This window comes from Ascaphus truei, chromosome 15 (assembly GCF_040206685.1).
Source record: "Ascaphus truei isolate aAscTru1 chromosome 15, aAscTru1.hap1, whole genome shotgun sequence".
Taxonomy (NCBI): Eukaryota; Metazoa; Chordata; class Amphibia; order Anura; family Ascaphidae; genus Ascaphus; species Ascaphus truei.
The window spans coordinates 28,155,910-28,171,609 of NC_134497.1; the positions used below are offsets into that span (position 1 = coordinate 28,155,910).

A 15,700-nucleotide genomic window follows, 5' to 3' on the forward strand; every position below is an offset into this window, starting at 1 on the left:
TCCTGTGATCAATCGGCGAAGATTCGGCTCGAGGATTCACTAAATCACTGTGTAATGCAGTCAGAGGAACATATTTATATTCATACTAGCTGAGAGACCCGGTGTTGCCCGTGAGTTAAATTTCCCACTAGGAGGAGGAGGGGGGGATGAGGAGGGGGGATTGGGGGGCAGTGGACAGGAGGGGGGGACAGTGGACAGGAGGGGGGGGACAGTGGACAGGAGGGGGGGGGGACAGTGGACAGGAGGGGGGGGTACAGTGGACAGGAGGGGGGGACAGGGTCCCTCCTCTCCACTCCCCCTGTATGTTTCTCCACTACCCCCTCTCTCTCCGATTCCCCCCCCCCCCAATCCGCAGCTCCGGTCCCCACCCTACAGTGTCTGACACACACACAGTGTCCCACACACACACACACACACACACAGTGAGACACACACACAGTAACACACACACACACAGTAACACACACACACAGTGACACACACACACAGTGACACACACACACAGTGACACACACACACACAGTGGGACACACACACACACACAGTGAGACACACACACACACAGTGAGACACACACACAGTGAGACACACACACACAGTGAGACACACACACACACATACACACAGTGAGACACACACACACACAGTGAGACACACACATAGTGAGAGACACACACAAACACACAGTGAGAGACACACACACACACAGTGAGAGAGAGACACACACACACACACACAGTGAGAGACACACACAGTGACACACACAGTGAGACACACACACACAGTGAGACACACACACACAGTGAGACACACACACACAGTGAGACACACACACACAGTGAGACACACACACACACAGTGAGACACACACACACAGTGAGACACACACACACACAGTGAGACACACACACACACAGTGAGACACACACACACAGTGAAACACACACACACACACACAGTGAGAGACACACACACACACACACACACAGTGAGAGACACACACACACACAGTGAGAGACACACACACACACACACAGTGAGAGACACACACACACGCACAGTGAGAAACACACACACACAGTGAGAGACACACACACACACAGTGACATACACACAGTGACATACACAGTGACACACACACAGTGACACACACACATCACCTCTCCTTCCGGGCGCCGCCATCTTGTGCTCCGCGAGGCAGCTGCAGGCTGCCTGCCCACTGCCTGTCCCCCCGCCGGGGAGGGAGGTGAGTGGAGCGCCGGGGAGGGAAGGAGGGAGGTGAGTGGAGCGCCGGGGAGGGAAGGAGGGAGGTGAGTGGAGCGCCGGGGAAGGAGGGAGGTGAGTGGAGCGCCGGGGAGGGAGGGTGGTGAGTGGAGCGCCAGGAAGGGAGGGTGGTGAGTGGAGCACCGGGGAGGGAGGGAGGTGAGTGGAGCGCCGGGAAGGAGGGTGGTGAGTGGAGCATCGGGGAGGGAGGGTGGTGAGTGGAGCACTGGGGAGGGAGGGAGGTGAGTGGAGCGCTGGGGAGGGAGGTGAGTGGAGCGCCGGGGAGGGAGGGAAGGTGGTGAGTGGAGCGCCGGAGAGGGAGGGAGGGATTTTGAGTGGAGCGCCGGGGAGGGAGGGATGTGAGTGGAGCGCCGGGGAGGGAGGAAGGTGAGTGGAGCGCCGGGAGGGAGGGTGGTGAGTGGAGCACCGGGGAGGGAGGGTGGTGAGTGGAGCACCGGGGAGGGAGGGAGGGAGGTGAGTGGAGCGCTGGGGAGGGAGGTGAGTGGAGCGCCGGGAAGGGAGGGAAGGTGGTGAGTAGAGCGCCGGAGAGGGAGGGAGGGATTTTGAGTGGAGCGCTGGAGAGGGAGGGATGTGAGTGGAGCGCCGGGGAGAGAGGGTGGTGAGTGGAGCGCCGGGGAGGGAGGGTGGTGAGTTGGGCACCGGGGAGGGAGGGTGGTGAGTGGAGCGCCGGGGAGGGAGGGTGGTGAGTGGAGCGCCGGGGAGGGAGGGAGGGTGGTGAGTGGAGCACCAGGGAAGGGAGGGTGGTGAGTGGAGCGCCGGGGAGGGAGGGTGGTGAGTGGAGCACCGGGGAGGGAGGGAGGGTGGTGAGTGGAGCGCCGGGGAGGGAGGGAGGGTGGTGAGTGGAGCGCCGGGGAGGGTGGTGAATGGAGAGCAGGGGAGGGAGGGAGGTGAGTGGAGCGCCGGGGAGGGAGGTGAGTGGAGCGCCGGGGAGGGAGGGAGGTGAGTGGAGCGCCGGGGAGGGAGAGAGGTGAGTGGAGCGCCGGGGAGGGAGGGTGGTGAGTTGGGCGCCGGGGAGGGAGGGTGGTGAGTGGAGCGCCGGGGAGGGAGGGTGGTGAGTGGAGCGCCGGGGAGGGAGGGAGGGTGGTGAGTGGAGCGCCGGGGAGGGAGGGAGGGTGGTGAGTGGAGCGCCGGGGAGGGAGGGAGGGTGGTGAGTGGAGCACCGGGGAGGGAGGGTGGTGAGTGGAGCGCCGGGGAGGGAGGGAGGGTGGTGAGTGGAGCGCCAGGGAGGGAGGGAGGGTGGTGAGTGGAGCGCCGGGGAGGGAGGGTGGTGAATGGAGCGCAGGGGAGGGAGGGAGGTGAGTGGAGCGCCGGGGAGGGAGGTGAGTGGAGCGCCGGGGAGGGAGGTGAGTGGAGCGCCGGGGAGGGAGAGAGGTGAGTGGAGCGCCGGGGAGGGAGGGAGGTGAGTGGAGCGCCGGGGAGGGAGGGTGGTGAGTGGAGCGCCGGGGAGGGAGGGTGGTGATTGGAGCGCCAGGGAGGGAGGGTGGTGATTGGAGCGCCGGGGAGGGAGGGAGGGTGGTGATTGGAGCGCCGGGGAGGGAGGGTAGTGAGTGGAGCGCCAGGGAGGGAGGGAGGGTGGTGATTGGAGCGCCGGGGAGGGAGGGTGGTGATTGGAGCACCGGGGAGGGTGGTGATTGGAGCGCCGGGGAGGGAGGGTGGTTAGTGGAACGCCGGGGATGGAGGGAGGTGAGTGGAGCGCCGGGGAGGGAGGGAGGTGAGTGGAGCGCCGGGGAGGGAGGGAGGTGAGTGGAGCGCCGGGGAGGGAGGGAGGTGAGTGGAGCGCCGGGGAGGGAGGGAGGTGAGTGGAGCGCCGCGGAGGGAGGTGAGTGGAGCACTGCAGAGGGAGGTGAGTGGAGCGCCGGGGAGGGAGGTGAGTGGAGCGCCGGGGAGGGAGGTGAGTGGAGCGCCGGGGAGGGAGGTGAGTGGAGCGCCGGGGAGGGAAGGAGGGAGGTGAGTGGATCGCCGGGGAGGGAAGGAGGGAGGTGAGTGGAGCGCCGGGGAGGGAAGGAGGGAGGTGAGTGGAGCGCCGGGGAGGGAAGGAGGGAGGTGAGTGGAGCGCCGGGGAGGGAGGGGAGTGGAGCGCCAGGGAGGGAGGGGAGTGGAGTGCGGTGGAGGGAGGGGAGTGGAGCGCCGGGGAGGGAGGGAGGTGAGTGGAGCGCCAGGGAGGGAGGGAGAAGAGTGGAGCGCTGGGGAGGGAGGGAGGGGAGTGGAGCGCCGGGGAGGGAGGGGAGTGGAGCGCCAGGGAGGGAGGGGAGTGGAGTGCCGGGGAGGGAGGGTAGTGGAGCGCCGGGGAGGGAGGGAGGTGAGTGGAGCGCCAGGGAGGGAGGGAGAAGAGTGGAGCGCAGGGGAGGGAGGGAGAAGAGTGGAGCGCCGGGGAGGGAGGTGAGTGGAGCGCCGGGGAGGGAGGTGAGTGGAGCGCCGGGGAGGGAGGTGAGTGGAGCGCCGGCGAGGGAGGGAGGTGAGTGGAGCGCCAAGGAGGGAGGTGAGTGGAGCACCAAGGAGGGAGGTGAGTGGAGCGCCGGGGAGGGAGGTGAGTGGAGCGCCGGGGAGGGAGGTGAGTGGAGCGCCGGGGAGGGAGGTGAGTGGAGCGCCGGGGAGGGAGGTGAGAGGATCGCCGGGGAGGGAGGGAGGTGAGTGGAGCGCCGGGGAGGGAGGGAGGTGAGTGGAGCGCCGGGGAGGGAAGGAGGGAGGTGAGTGGATCGCCGGGGAAGGAAGGAGGGAGGTGAGTGGAGCACCGGGGAGGGAAGGAGGGAGGTGAGTGGAGCGCCGGGGAGGGAAGGAGGGAGGTGAGTGGAGCGCCGGGGAAGGAGGGAGGTGAGTGGAGCGCCGGGGAGGGAGGGTGGTGAGTGGAGCGCCAGGGAGGGAGGGTGGTGAGTGGAGCACCGGGGAGGGAGGGAGGTGAGTGGAGCACCGGGGAGGGAGGGAAGGTGGTGAGTGGAGCGCCGGAGAGGGAGGGAGGGATTTTGAGTGGAGCGCCGGGGAGGGAGGGAGGGATGTGAGTGGAGCGCCGGGGAGGGAGGAAGGTGAGTGGAGCGCCGGGGAGGGAGGGTGGTGAGTGGAGCGCCGGGGAGGGAGGGTGGTGAGTGGAGCACCGGGGAGGGAGGGAGGTGAGTGGAGCGCTGGGGAGGGAGGTGAGTGGAGCGCCGGGAAGGGAGGGAAGGTGGTGAGTAGAGCGCCGGAGAGGGAGGGAGGGATTTTGAGTGGAGCGCCGGGGAGGGAGGGATGTGAGTGGAGCGCCGGGGAGGGAGGGTGGTGAGTGGAGCGCCGGGGAGGGAGGGTGGTGAGTGGAGCGCCGGGGAGGGAGGGAGGGTGGTGAGTGGAGCACCGGGGAGGGAGGGTGGTGAGTGGAGCGCCGGGGAGGGAGGGAGGGTGGTGAGTGGAGCGCCGGGGAGGGTGGTGAATGGAGCGCAGGGGAGGGAGGTGAGTGGAGCGCCGGGGAGGGAGGTGAGTGGAGCGCCGGGGAGGGAGGTGAGTGGAGCGCCGGGGAGGGAGGTGAGTGGAGCGCCGGGGAGGGAGGTGAGTGGAGCGCCGGGGAGGGAGGTGAGTGGAGCGCCGGGGAGGGAGGGAGGTGAGTGGAGCGCCGGGGAGGGAGGGTGGTGAGTGGAGCGCCGGGGAGGGAGGGTGGTGATTGGAGCGCCGGGGAGGGAGGGAGGGTGGTGATTGGAGCGCCGGGGAGGGAGGGTGGTGATTGGAGCGCCGGGGAGGGAGGGTGGTGAGTGGAGCGCCGGGGAGGGAGGGAGGTGAGTGGAGCGCCGGGGATGGAGGGAGGTGAGTGGAGCGCCGGGGAGGGAGGGAGGTGAGTGGAGCGCCAGGGAGGGAGGGAGGTGAGTGGAGCGCTGCAGAGGGAGGGAGGTGAGTGGAGCACCGCGGAGGGAGGTGAGTGGAGCACTGCGGAGGGAGGTGAGTGGAGCACCGGGGAGGGAGGTGAGTGGAGCGCCGGGGAGGGAGGTGAGTGGAGCGCCGGGGAGGGAGGTGAGTGGAGCGCCGGGGAGGGAGGTGAGTGGAGCGCCGGGGAGGGAGGGAGGTGAGAGGAGCGCCGGGGAGGGAGGGAGGTGAGTGGAGCGCCGGGGAGGGAGGTGAGTGGAGCGCCGGGGATGGAGGGAGGTGAGTGGAGCGCCGGGGAGGGAGGTGAGTGGAGCGCCAGGGAGGGAGGGAGGTGAGTGGAGCGCTGCAGAGGGAGGGAGGTGAGTGGAGCGCCGCGGAGGGAGGTGAGTGGAGCACTGCGGAGGGAGGTGAGTGGAGCGCCGGGGAGGGAGGTGAGTGGAGCGCCGGGGAGGGAGGTGAGTGGAGCGCTGGGGAGGGAGGTGAGTGGAGCGCCGGGGAGGGAGGTGAGTGGAGCGCCGGGGAGGGAGGTGAGTGGAGCGCCGGGGAGGGAGGGAGGTGAGAGGAGTGCCGGGGAGGGAGGGAGGTGAGTGGAGCGCCGGGGAGGGAGGGAGGTGAGTGGAGCGCCGGGGAGGGAGGGAGGTGAGTGGAGCGCCGGGGAGGGAAGGAGGGAGGTGAGTGGAGCGCCGGGGAGGGAAGGAGGGAGGTGAGTGGAGCGCCGGGGAGGGAAGGAGGGAGGTGAGTGGAGCGCCGGGGAGGGAAGGAGGGAGGTGAGTGGAGCACCGGGGAGGGAAGGAGGGAGGTGAGTGGAGCACCAAGGAAGGAGGGAGGTGAGTGGAGCGCCGGGGAGGGAGGGTGGTGAGTGGAACGCCGGGGAGGGAGGGGAGTGGAGCGCCGGGGAGGGAGGGGAGTGGAGCGCCAGGGAGGGAGGGGAGTGCCGGGGAGGGAGGGGAGTGGAGCGCTGGGGAGGGAGGGAGGTGAGTGGAGCGCCAGGGAGGGAGGGAGAAGAGTGGAGCGCCGGGGAGGGAGGGAGAAGAGTGGAGCGCCGGGGAGGGAGAAGAGTGGAGCACTGCGGAGGGAGGTGAGTGGAGCACCGGGGAGGGAGGTGAGTGGAGCGCCGGGGAGGGAGGTGAGTGGAGCGCCGGGGAGGGAGGTGAGTGGAGCGCCGGGGAGGGAGGTGAGTGGAGCGCCGGGGAGGGAGGTGAGTGGAGCGCCGGGGAGGGAGGGAGGTGAGAGGAGTGCCGGGGAGGGAGGGAGGTGAGTGGAGCGCCGGGGAGGGAGGGAGGTGAGTGGAGCGCCGCGGAGGGAGGTGAGTGGAGCACTGCGGAGGGAGGTGAGTGGAGCACCGGGGAGGGAGGTGAGTGGAGCGCCGGGGAGGGAGGTGAGTGGAGCGCCGGGGAGGGAGGTGAGTGGAGCGCCGGGGAGGGAGGTGAGTGGAGCGCCGGGGAGGGAGGGAGGTGAGAGGAGTGCCGGGGAGGGAGGGAGGTGAGTGGAGCGCCGGGGAGGGAGGGAGGTGAGTGGAGCGCCGGGGAGGGAGGGAGGTGAGTGGAGCGCCGGGGAGGGAAGGAGGGAGGTGAGTGGAGCGCCGGGGAGGGAAGGAGGGAGGTGAGTGGAGCGCCGGGGAGGGAAGGAGGGAGGTGAGTGGAGCGCCGGGGAGGGAAGGAGGGAGGTGAGTGGAGCACCGGGGAGGGAAGGAGGGAGGTGAGTGGAGCACCAAGGAAGGAGGGAGGTGAGTGGAGCGCCGGGGAGGGAGGGTGGTGAGTGGAACGCCAGGGAGGGAGGGGAGTGGAGCGCCGGGGAGGGAGGGGAGTGGAGCGCCAGGGAGGGAGGGGAGTGGAGTGCCGGGGAGGGAGGGGAGTGGAGCGCTGGGGAGGGAGGGAGGTGAGTGGAGCGCCAGGGAGGGAGGGAGAAGAGTGGAGCGCCGGGGAGGGAGGGAGAAGAGTGGAGCGCCGGGGAGGGAGAAGAGTGGAGCGCCGGGGAGGGAGGTGAGTGGAGCGCCGGGGAGGGAGGTGAGTGGAGCGCCGGGGAGGGAGGTGAGTGGAGCGCCAGGGAGGGAGGGAGAAGAGTGGAGCGCCGGGGAGGGAGGGAGAAGAGTGGAGCGCCGGGGAGGGAGGGAGAAGAGTGGAGCGCCGGGGAGGGAGGGAGAAGAGTGGAGCGCCGGGGAGGGAGGTGAGTGGAGCGCCGGGGAGGGAGGTGAGTGGAGCGCCGGGGAGGGAGGTGAGTGGAGCGCCGGGGAGGGAGGTGAGTGGAGCGCCGGGGAGGGAGGTGAGTGGAGCGCCGGGGAGGGAGGTGAGTGGAGCGCCGGGGAGGGAGGTGAGTGGAGCGCCGGGGAGGGAGGTGAGTGGAGCGCCGGGGAGGGAGGTGAGAGGATCGCCGGGGAGGGAGGTGAGTGGAGCGCCGGGGAGGGAGGGAGGTGAGTGGAGCGCCGGGGAGGGAAGGAGGGAGGTGAGTGGATCGCCGGGGAGGGAAGGAGGGAGGTGAGTGGAGCGCCGGGGAGGGAGGGAGGGTGGTGATTGGAGCGCCGGGGAGGGAGGGTGGTGAGTGGAGCGCCACGGAGGGAGGGAGGGTGGTGATTGGAGCGCCGGGGAGGGAGGGTGGTGATTGGAGCGCCGGGGAGGGAGGGTGGTGAATGGAGCGCAGGGGAGGGAGGTGAGTGGAGCGCCGGGGAGGGAGGTGAGTGGAGCGCCGGGGAGGGAGGTGAGTGGAGCGCCGGGGAGGGAGGGAGGTGAGTGGAGCGCCGGGGAGGGAGGGTGGTGAGTGGAGCGCCGGGGAGGGAGGGTGGTGATTGGAGCGCCGGGGAGGGAGGGAGGGTGGTGATTGGAGCGCCGGGGAGGGAGGGTGGTGAGTGGAGCGCCAGGGAGGGAGGGAGGGTGGTGATTGGAGCGCCGGGGAGGGAGGGTGGTGATTGGAGCGCCGGGGAGGGTGGTGAGTGGAGCGCCGGGGAGGGAGGGAGGTGAGTGGAGCGCCGGGGATGGAGGGAGGTGAGTGGAGCGCCGGGGAGGGAGGGAGGTGAGTGGAGCGCCAGGGAGGGAGGGAGGTGAGTGGAGCGCTGCAGAGGGAGGGAGGTGAGTGGAGCACCGCGGAGGGTGGTGAGTGGAGCACTGCGGAGGGAGGTGAGTGGAGCACCGGGGAGGGAGGTGAGTGGAGCGCCGGGGAGGGAGGTGAGTGGAGCGCCGGGGAGGGAGGTGAGTGGAGCGCCGGGGAGGGAGGGAGGTGAGAGGAGCGCCGGGGAGGGAGGGAGGTGAGTGGAGCGCCGGGGAGGAAGGGAGGTGAGTGGAGCGCCGGGGAGGGAGGGAGGTGAGTGGAGCGCCGGGGAGGGAAGGAGGGAGGTGAGTGGATCGCCGGGGAGGGAAGGAGGGAGGTGAGTGGAGCGCCGGGGAGGGAAGGAGGGAGGTGAGTGGAGCGCCGGGGAGGGAAGGAGGGAGGTGAGTGGAGCGCCGGGGAGGGAAGGAGGGAGGTGAGTGGAGCACCAAGGAAGGAGGGAGGTGAGTGGAGCGCCAGGGAGGGAGGGTGGTGAGTGAAACGCCGGGGAGGGAGGGGAGTGGAGCGCCGGGGAGTGAGGTGAGTGGAGCGCCGGGGAGGGAGGTGAGTGGAGCACCGGGGAGGGAGGGAGGTGAGAGGAGCGCCGGGGAGGGAGGGAGGTGAGTGGAGCGCCGGGGAGGGAGGTGAGTGGAGCGCCGGGGAGACAGGGAGGTGAGTGGAGCGCCGGGGAGGGAAGGAGGGAGGTGAGTGGTTCGCCGGGGAGGGAAGGAGGGAGGTGAGTGGAGCGCCGGGGAGGGAAGGAGGGAGGTGAGTGGAGCGCCGGGGAGGGAAGGAGGGAGGTGAGTGGAGCACCGGGGAAGGAGGGAGGTGAGTGGAGCGCCGGGGAGGGAGGGGAGTGGAGCGCCAGGGAGGGAGGGGAGTGGAGTGCCGGGGAGGGAGGGAGGTGAGTGGAGCGCCAGGGAGGGAGGGAAGTGGAGCGCCAGGGAGGGAGGGGAGTGGAGTGCCGGGGAGGGAGGGAGGTGAGTGGAGCGCCAGGGAGGGAGGGAGGTGAGTGGAGCGCCAGGGAGGGAGGGAGAAGAGTGGAGCGCCGGGGAGGGAGGGAGGGGAGTGGAGCGCCGGGGAGGGAGGGGAGTGGAGCGCCAGGGAGGGAGGGGAGTGGAGTGCCGGGGAGGGAGGGGAGTGGAGCGCTGGGGAGGGAGGGAGGTGAGTGGAGCGCCAGGGAGGGAGGGAGAAGAGTGGAGCGCCGGGGAGGGAGGGAGAAGAGTGGAGCGCCGGGGAGGGAGGGAGAAGAGTGGAGCGCCGGGGAGGGAGGGAGAAGAGTGGAGCGCCGGGGAGGGAGGTGAGTGGAGCGCCGGGGAGGGAGGTGAGTGGAGCGCCGGGGAGGGAGGTGAGTGGAGCGCCAGGGAGGGAGGGAGAAGAGTGGAGCGCCGGGGAGGGAGGGAGAAGAGTGGAGCGCCGGGGAGGGAGGGAGAAGAGTGGAGCGCCGGGGAGGGAGGTGAGTGGAGCGCCGGGGAGGGAGGTGAGTGGAGCGCCGGGGAGGGAGGTGAGTGGAGCGCCGGGGAGGGAGGTGAGTGGAGCGCCGGGGAGGGAGGTGAGTGGAGCGCCGGGGAGGGAGGTGAGAGGATCGCCGGGGAAGGAGGTGAGTGGAGCGCTGGGGAGGGAGGGAGGTGAGTGGAGCGCCGGGTAGGGAAGGAGGGAGGTGAGTGGATCGCCGGGGAGGGAAGGAGGGAGGTGAGTGGAGCGCCGGGGAGGGAGGGAGGGTGGTGATTGGAGCGCCGGGGAGGGAGGGTGGTGAGTGGAGCGCCAGGGAGGGAGGGAGGGTGGTGATTGGAGCGCCGGGGAGGGAGGGTGGTGATTGGAGCGCCGGGGAGGGAGGGTGGTGAGTGGAGCGCAGGGGAGGGAAGTGAGTGGAGCGCCGGGGAGGGAGGGAGGTGAGTGGAGCGCCGGGGAGGGAGGGAGGTGAGTGGAGCGCCGGGGAGGGAAGGAGGTGACTGGAGCGCCGGGGAGGGAGGGAGGTGAGTGGAGCGCCGCGGAGGGAGGTGAGTAGAGCGCCGCGGAGGGAGGTGAGTGGAGCGCCGCGGAGGGAGGTGAGTGGAGCGCCGGGGAGGGAGGTGAGTGGAGCGCCGGGGAGGGATGTGAGTGGAGCGCCGGGGAGGGAGGTTAGTGGAGCGCCGGGGAGGGAGGTGAGTGGAGCGCCGGGGAGGGAGGTGAGTGGAGCGCAGGGGAGGGAGGGAAGGTGGTGAGTGGAGCGCCGGAGAGGGAGGGAGGGATTTTGAGTGGAGCGCCGGGGAGGGAGGGATGTGAGTGGAGCACCGGGGAGGGAGGGTGGTGAGTGGAGCGCCGGGGAGGGAGGGAGGGTGGTGAGTGGAGCGCCGGGGAGGGAGGGAGGTGAGTGGAGCGCCAGGGAGGGAGGGAGGTGAGTGGAGCGCCGGGGAGGGAGGGAGGTGAGTGGAGCGCCGGGGAGGGAGGGAGGTGAGTGGAGCGCCGGGGAGGGAGGGAGGTGAGTGGAGCACCAGGGAGGGAGGGAGGTGAGTGGAGCGCCGGGGATGGAGGGAGGTGAGTGGAGCGCCGGGGAGGGAGGGTGGTGAGTGGAGCGCCGGGGAGGGAGGGTGGTGAGTGGAGCGCCGGGGAGGGAGGGTGGTGAGTGGAGCGCCGGGGAGAGAGGGTGGTGATTGGAGCACCGGGGAGGGAGGGAGGTGAGTGGAGCGCCGGGGAGGGAGGTGAGTGGAGCGCCGGGGAGGGAGGTGAGTGGAGCGCCGGGGAGGGAGGTGAGTGGAGCGCCGGGGAGGGAGGTGAGTGGAGCACCGGGGAGGGAGGTGAGTGGAGCGCCGGGGAGGGAGGTGAGTGGAGCGCCGGGGAGGGAGGTGAGTGGAGCGCCGGGGAGGGAGGGAGGTGAGTGGAGCACCGGGGAGGGAGGTGAGTGGAGCGCCGGGGAGGGAGGTGAGTGGAGCACCGGGGAGGGAGGTGAGTGGAGCGCTGGGGAGGTAGGGAGGTGAGTGGAGTGCCGGGGAGGGAGGGAGGTGAGTGGAGTGCTGGGGAGGGAGGTGAGTGGAGCGCCGGGGAGGGAGGTGAGTGGAGCGCCGGGGTTGGGAGGGAGGTGAGTGGAGCAACAGGGAGGTAGGTGAGTGGAGCGCCGGGGAGGGAGGTGAGTGGAGCGCCGGGGAGGGAGGTGAGTGGAGCACCGGGGAGGGAGGTGAGTGGAGCGCCGGGGGAGGGAGGGAGGTGAGTGGAGCGCCGGGGAGGGAGGTGAGTGGAGTGCCGGGGAGGGAGGTGAGTGGAGCGCCGGGGAGGGAGGGAGGTGAGTGGAGCACGAGGGAGGGAGGTGAGTGGAGCGCCGGGGAGGGAGGTGAGTGGAGCACCGGGGAGGGAGGGAGGGAGGTGAGTGGAGCGCGAGGGAGGGAGGTGAGTGGAGCGCCAGGGAGGGAGGTGAGTGGAGCGCCAGGGAGGGAGGGAGGTGAGTGGAGCGCCGGGGAGGGAGGTGAGTGGAGTGCCGGGGAGGGAGGTGAGTGGAGCGCCGGGGAGGTGAGTGTGATGGGGTGAGCGCCGGGGAGGTGAGTGTGATGGGGGTGGGGGGGGAAGGACAGAGAGAGAGAGTGTGTGTGTGTGTGGCCGAGGGGGAAGAGAGTGGCAGTTGGGTGACATCAAACCCACCAATCTGATTGGTCCTCAGCCTCTGGCCAATCAGATTCACCGCAGCTAGTACCAACCATTCGATTTTATATATTAAGATGCGTTCCACTGACGTGTGCTCGCTTCCGAGCCCTGGTCCTGTCACATGGGGCTTCTCCAGCAGCATCTCTCTGTCGAAGTAAGTATTGTGACTTGAACTAGACTGGTTCCTGGGGTAGGGTCAGCCTCTACTATTAATCCAGATATATGCGGGTGGATATACCAGAGACACAGGTTTAAACCTGTCACTCTAGAACACGACTGCTATGAATTCAACTATTCTGTTTATCCGAGAGTAATTCGGAGGATCACAGCGGAGCACAACTGTAGAAAAGATGGGGGGCTAAACACCAGCAATGAGGTTAAAAATAGTCTTTAATCCATGGTATGCGAGGACACGCAGTCAAGCACTCTGACGCGTTTCGGGCAGAACGCCCTTTGTCAAAGAGTATTCTGTTTATCCCACTTAAGTCTACTCAATTATTATTATTAATTATCTAGCCTATGTGCCTCTGTGTCAACACTATCTATAATAGGGAAAGCAAAAGGAGCACACAGGTGTATGTGCCCCTAAAAGAAAATTCACTTATGTGCACACTATGTGAATTTAAAATATAACTTTTAATAAGTGTACTTAAAACATATTACCGTAACACTAAATGTAGTAAACCTTAAAATTGAATTAAACAATATGTACACGTGCAACAGAGTTGGCCTCACATAAATGTAAGTTCCAGTATATAATAATGACTGAAACCTGTTGGGCCAAACAAAGTGCAACCAGGCAAGGTGAGTCAAAGTACCTAGCACTCAGTGGCACTGTGATCAAACAGCCAGAAGCTGCAGCAGGGATATGGCTATAATATACCCTTAAATAATAATAGTAGTATCAATAGAGCCACCCCTGCCAGCTACACTGTTGTTAAATATATAGCTATGCTAGTGGAGAGACAGTGACCAACACTTGCAATCACTAGCACAGTAAGTGAGTTAGCCAAATGCTGCAGCAGGGAAACGGCTAAAATATGTTCAAAGACAATGTTGATAGACACAGAGCCGACCCTGCTAGCTACACTATTTTTATATATATGGCTGTGCTAGTAATAATACTGTTAGTAACGCACTATATTAAAATAACCCCATGACAGGGGCTAGTGACATGATAACGTGCAGCTTCTGGTTGTTTGATCACAGTGCCACTGAGTGCTAGGTACTTTGACTCACCTTGCCTGGTTGCACTTTGTTTGGCCCAACAGGTTTCAGTCATTATTATATACTGGAACTTACATTTATGTGAGGCCAACTCTGTTGCACGTGTACATATTGTTTAATTCAATTTTAAGGTTTACTACATTTAGTGTTACGGTAATATGTTTTAAGTACACTTATTAAAAGTTATATTTTAAATTCACATAGTGTGCACATAAGTGAATTTTCTTTTAGGAGCACATACACCTGTGTGCTCCTTTTGCTTTCCTGATTCAGTTCAATTCACAGTCGCACCTATTGTCCTTGATAATTATCGTTTATATTTACTATTTATTGATATTACAATTTGTATGATTTAGTTGATCACTCCCTACCCCTTTCCTCTTGTTTGCTATCTACTGTATAATAGGAGTTATGTATTTTAATCTATATATCCCTAATGGTTTGTAGTTTGCCTTATCTTATGCCCAGATAAATGTGTGTGATAATGCTGCTTTTGACTGTAATCTCGTAAAATTGAAGCACCTTTTACCTTGCTCCCTTTCAGCTTTAACTCCTTCGTTTTGGCAGAAAAATCATCTAAGAAAGAAAATATCAGCATGGCAGCTCCCAGTTCTTCAGACTTCCCAGTTCTTCAATTTACTGTTACTTAAGTGAAAGGCTGCGTCCATAGACACTGCAGCCGTGCGGAGGCTGAGAGAAAGCGAGTGCTTTCACTGGCCTTGGTACGCGTGCCTTCAGGGGTCGTGTCTATGGGCGGGCCAGTGACGTCACGGAGCTGGTTCGCCCTCATTGGGCGAACCGCTCACATGACCGGCCAAGAAATCAGTTTTAACTGATTTCTCGCACATCGCGCGCCCCCTCCCACGCCATATATGACGCTGCGATGACGTCAGACGTCAACCAGGAAGTACTGAGGCTGCAGCGGCTACCCGACTGTAAACACAGGTGATGGGTTTGAAGTGGATTTTGTAAACCTTAGGGGGTATATATACTTGTTAGCTTCACGCATAGTGTGTCTGCACGTGTTGCACGACACAAATTGCCACCGCTGCTTGAGCCTCCTGAGGGGTGTCCGGCAGCTGGGATTTTATATTGTAACCACAAGGATTACCCAGTATGGGTATTTCAAGAAAACTCTGAAAGGGTTAAATAGGTTGTCTAACCAGGCTCTATAAAAGTTGTGTAAGACTATAGAGCTCATTACCACTGACGAAGTACGTCACGAAATGCGTAGAATGGAGCTATCCCTGTCCGTGAGCAGAGGCACCAGGAGTTCGGCGCCCGGCAGTGATGTCATCAAGAGAGACAGTGTGAGGAGTCGCGAACAAAGGAGAGCAGTGCAACAGTGATCCCAGCTGCCGGACACCACTCAGGAGGCTTAAGCCGCAGCGGCAATTTGTGTCGTGCAACACGTGCAGGCACACTGTGTGTTTTTTTTTATGTGTGTGTATTAATAAATGTTTTAATCAGTACTACACTAGGTACTTTTTATTTCACTTTATTTTGGGAGAATCACGCATTGTTGGAGATCTTGGAGAAGGAATGCAGGTGTGGTCCTGATCAAGCGCAGGGGAGAGGATTAAAGATACTCATTTTTTGCCAATGATCAACTTCATTCCTGTAAGTAGGCATTTGTCAGGGTGACGCAGGCCCCATAATCAAAGGTGTGTCGCAATGATTTGTCCCCTTTATAACCACAGGAAACACTGTTTGGTGGAAAGACAAGTCTAAAGGCATCGATGTGGCTAACAGGACTGGTTTTTATAACCATATACTGGACAGGTATTGTACTGTTCTGTTCCTTTTGTGCCTGTGATTTGATTTGTGTTCAAGTTCTGTATTTGACACGTTTTGGAAGACTTGTCTGTCTTGTCCCTAAGGCTGCCATTTCTTCAACCTTGGACTGATCTATTACACTCCTTTGATTGTGACTAAATTTCAATGCTTTAAACTTGTTGATATAAGAGTTGCCCATTTATTTTTGGGAGAAGTTATTAAGATCAAACCCACAGTCAGTATTATGTATACACGTGGGGTCTCTGTATTTGGGGTCAGTCACATCCTTCACCTTTTAGGAATAGCTTTATCAGTACACTAGGTACGTTTGCCCAACAGGTATTTTTAGGCTAAGCGCTTTGTGTAAGTAAATAGTTATTTTATTGCAGTAATGTGTATGGTCTGAGGAGAGGACGTGTCTGTCCTGAAACGCCACGTGTTTGCATATACCTGCTCTGATGCTTTGACTACAAAGTAAGTTACTTACAGAGAAGGCTCCTGTGTGCTTCCTCCACCACTTTATTTCTTCATCTTCTCTTTCCCGGAAGTGGAGACACTGACTACATCCAGGTCACAGCTCTGTGTCCTACTGCGCATGCTCACACTAAGGGGATCATGGGAGTTGTAGTTTTTAGACTTCAAAACGGATCACGTGTCACATACTGTGTAGATTAGAAACAAGACAGTAACATTTCCCAGGCACTGTGCTAGGGAAAGATAGTTTCTTCTGCATGTAGATGTGTATACTCCTCCTTGTCCTTAATATATCTCAGTAAAGCTGCTTCAGTTCCTCCCTTTTGACCAATGTTGATAAGAAGGAGGTAACCTGGATATGACATAACCCCTGAGGCTGTAATACAACTAAGGCTTGTCTTATAGTTGGCGCGCGCCTGTGCGAATGCTTGTGCACGTGACGCACACTTTGTGTGTGTATGGGTCCGTGCTGTGAGCGACAGGC

General features: G+C 63.3%; 1 protein-coding gene across 6 annotated transcripts in view; it reads right to left on the reverse strand.

Moving 5' to 3' along the window:
- The window catches only part of LOC142466725 (uncharacterized), a 91,309-nt gene extending 75,896 nt beyond the window's left edge, over nucleotides 1-15,413 (reverse strand). For 3 of the 6 annotated variants that reach the window (XM_075572058.1, XM_075572055.1, XM_075572056.1), the window contains exon 1: nucleotides 15,230-15,411. The gene's annotated coding sequence lies outside the window, so the exon portion shown is untranslated. Of the gene's footprint in view, nucleotides 1-15,229 lie in introns of all 6 variants that reach the window. The other 3 variants (XM_075572060.1, XM_075572059.1, XM_075572057.1) reach the window with 2 other exon arrangements.
- Between the last annotated feature and the right edge of the window lie 287 nt (nucleotides 15,414-15,700).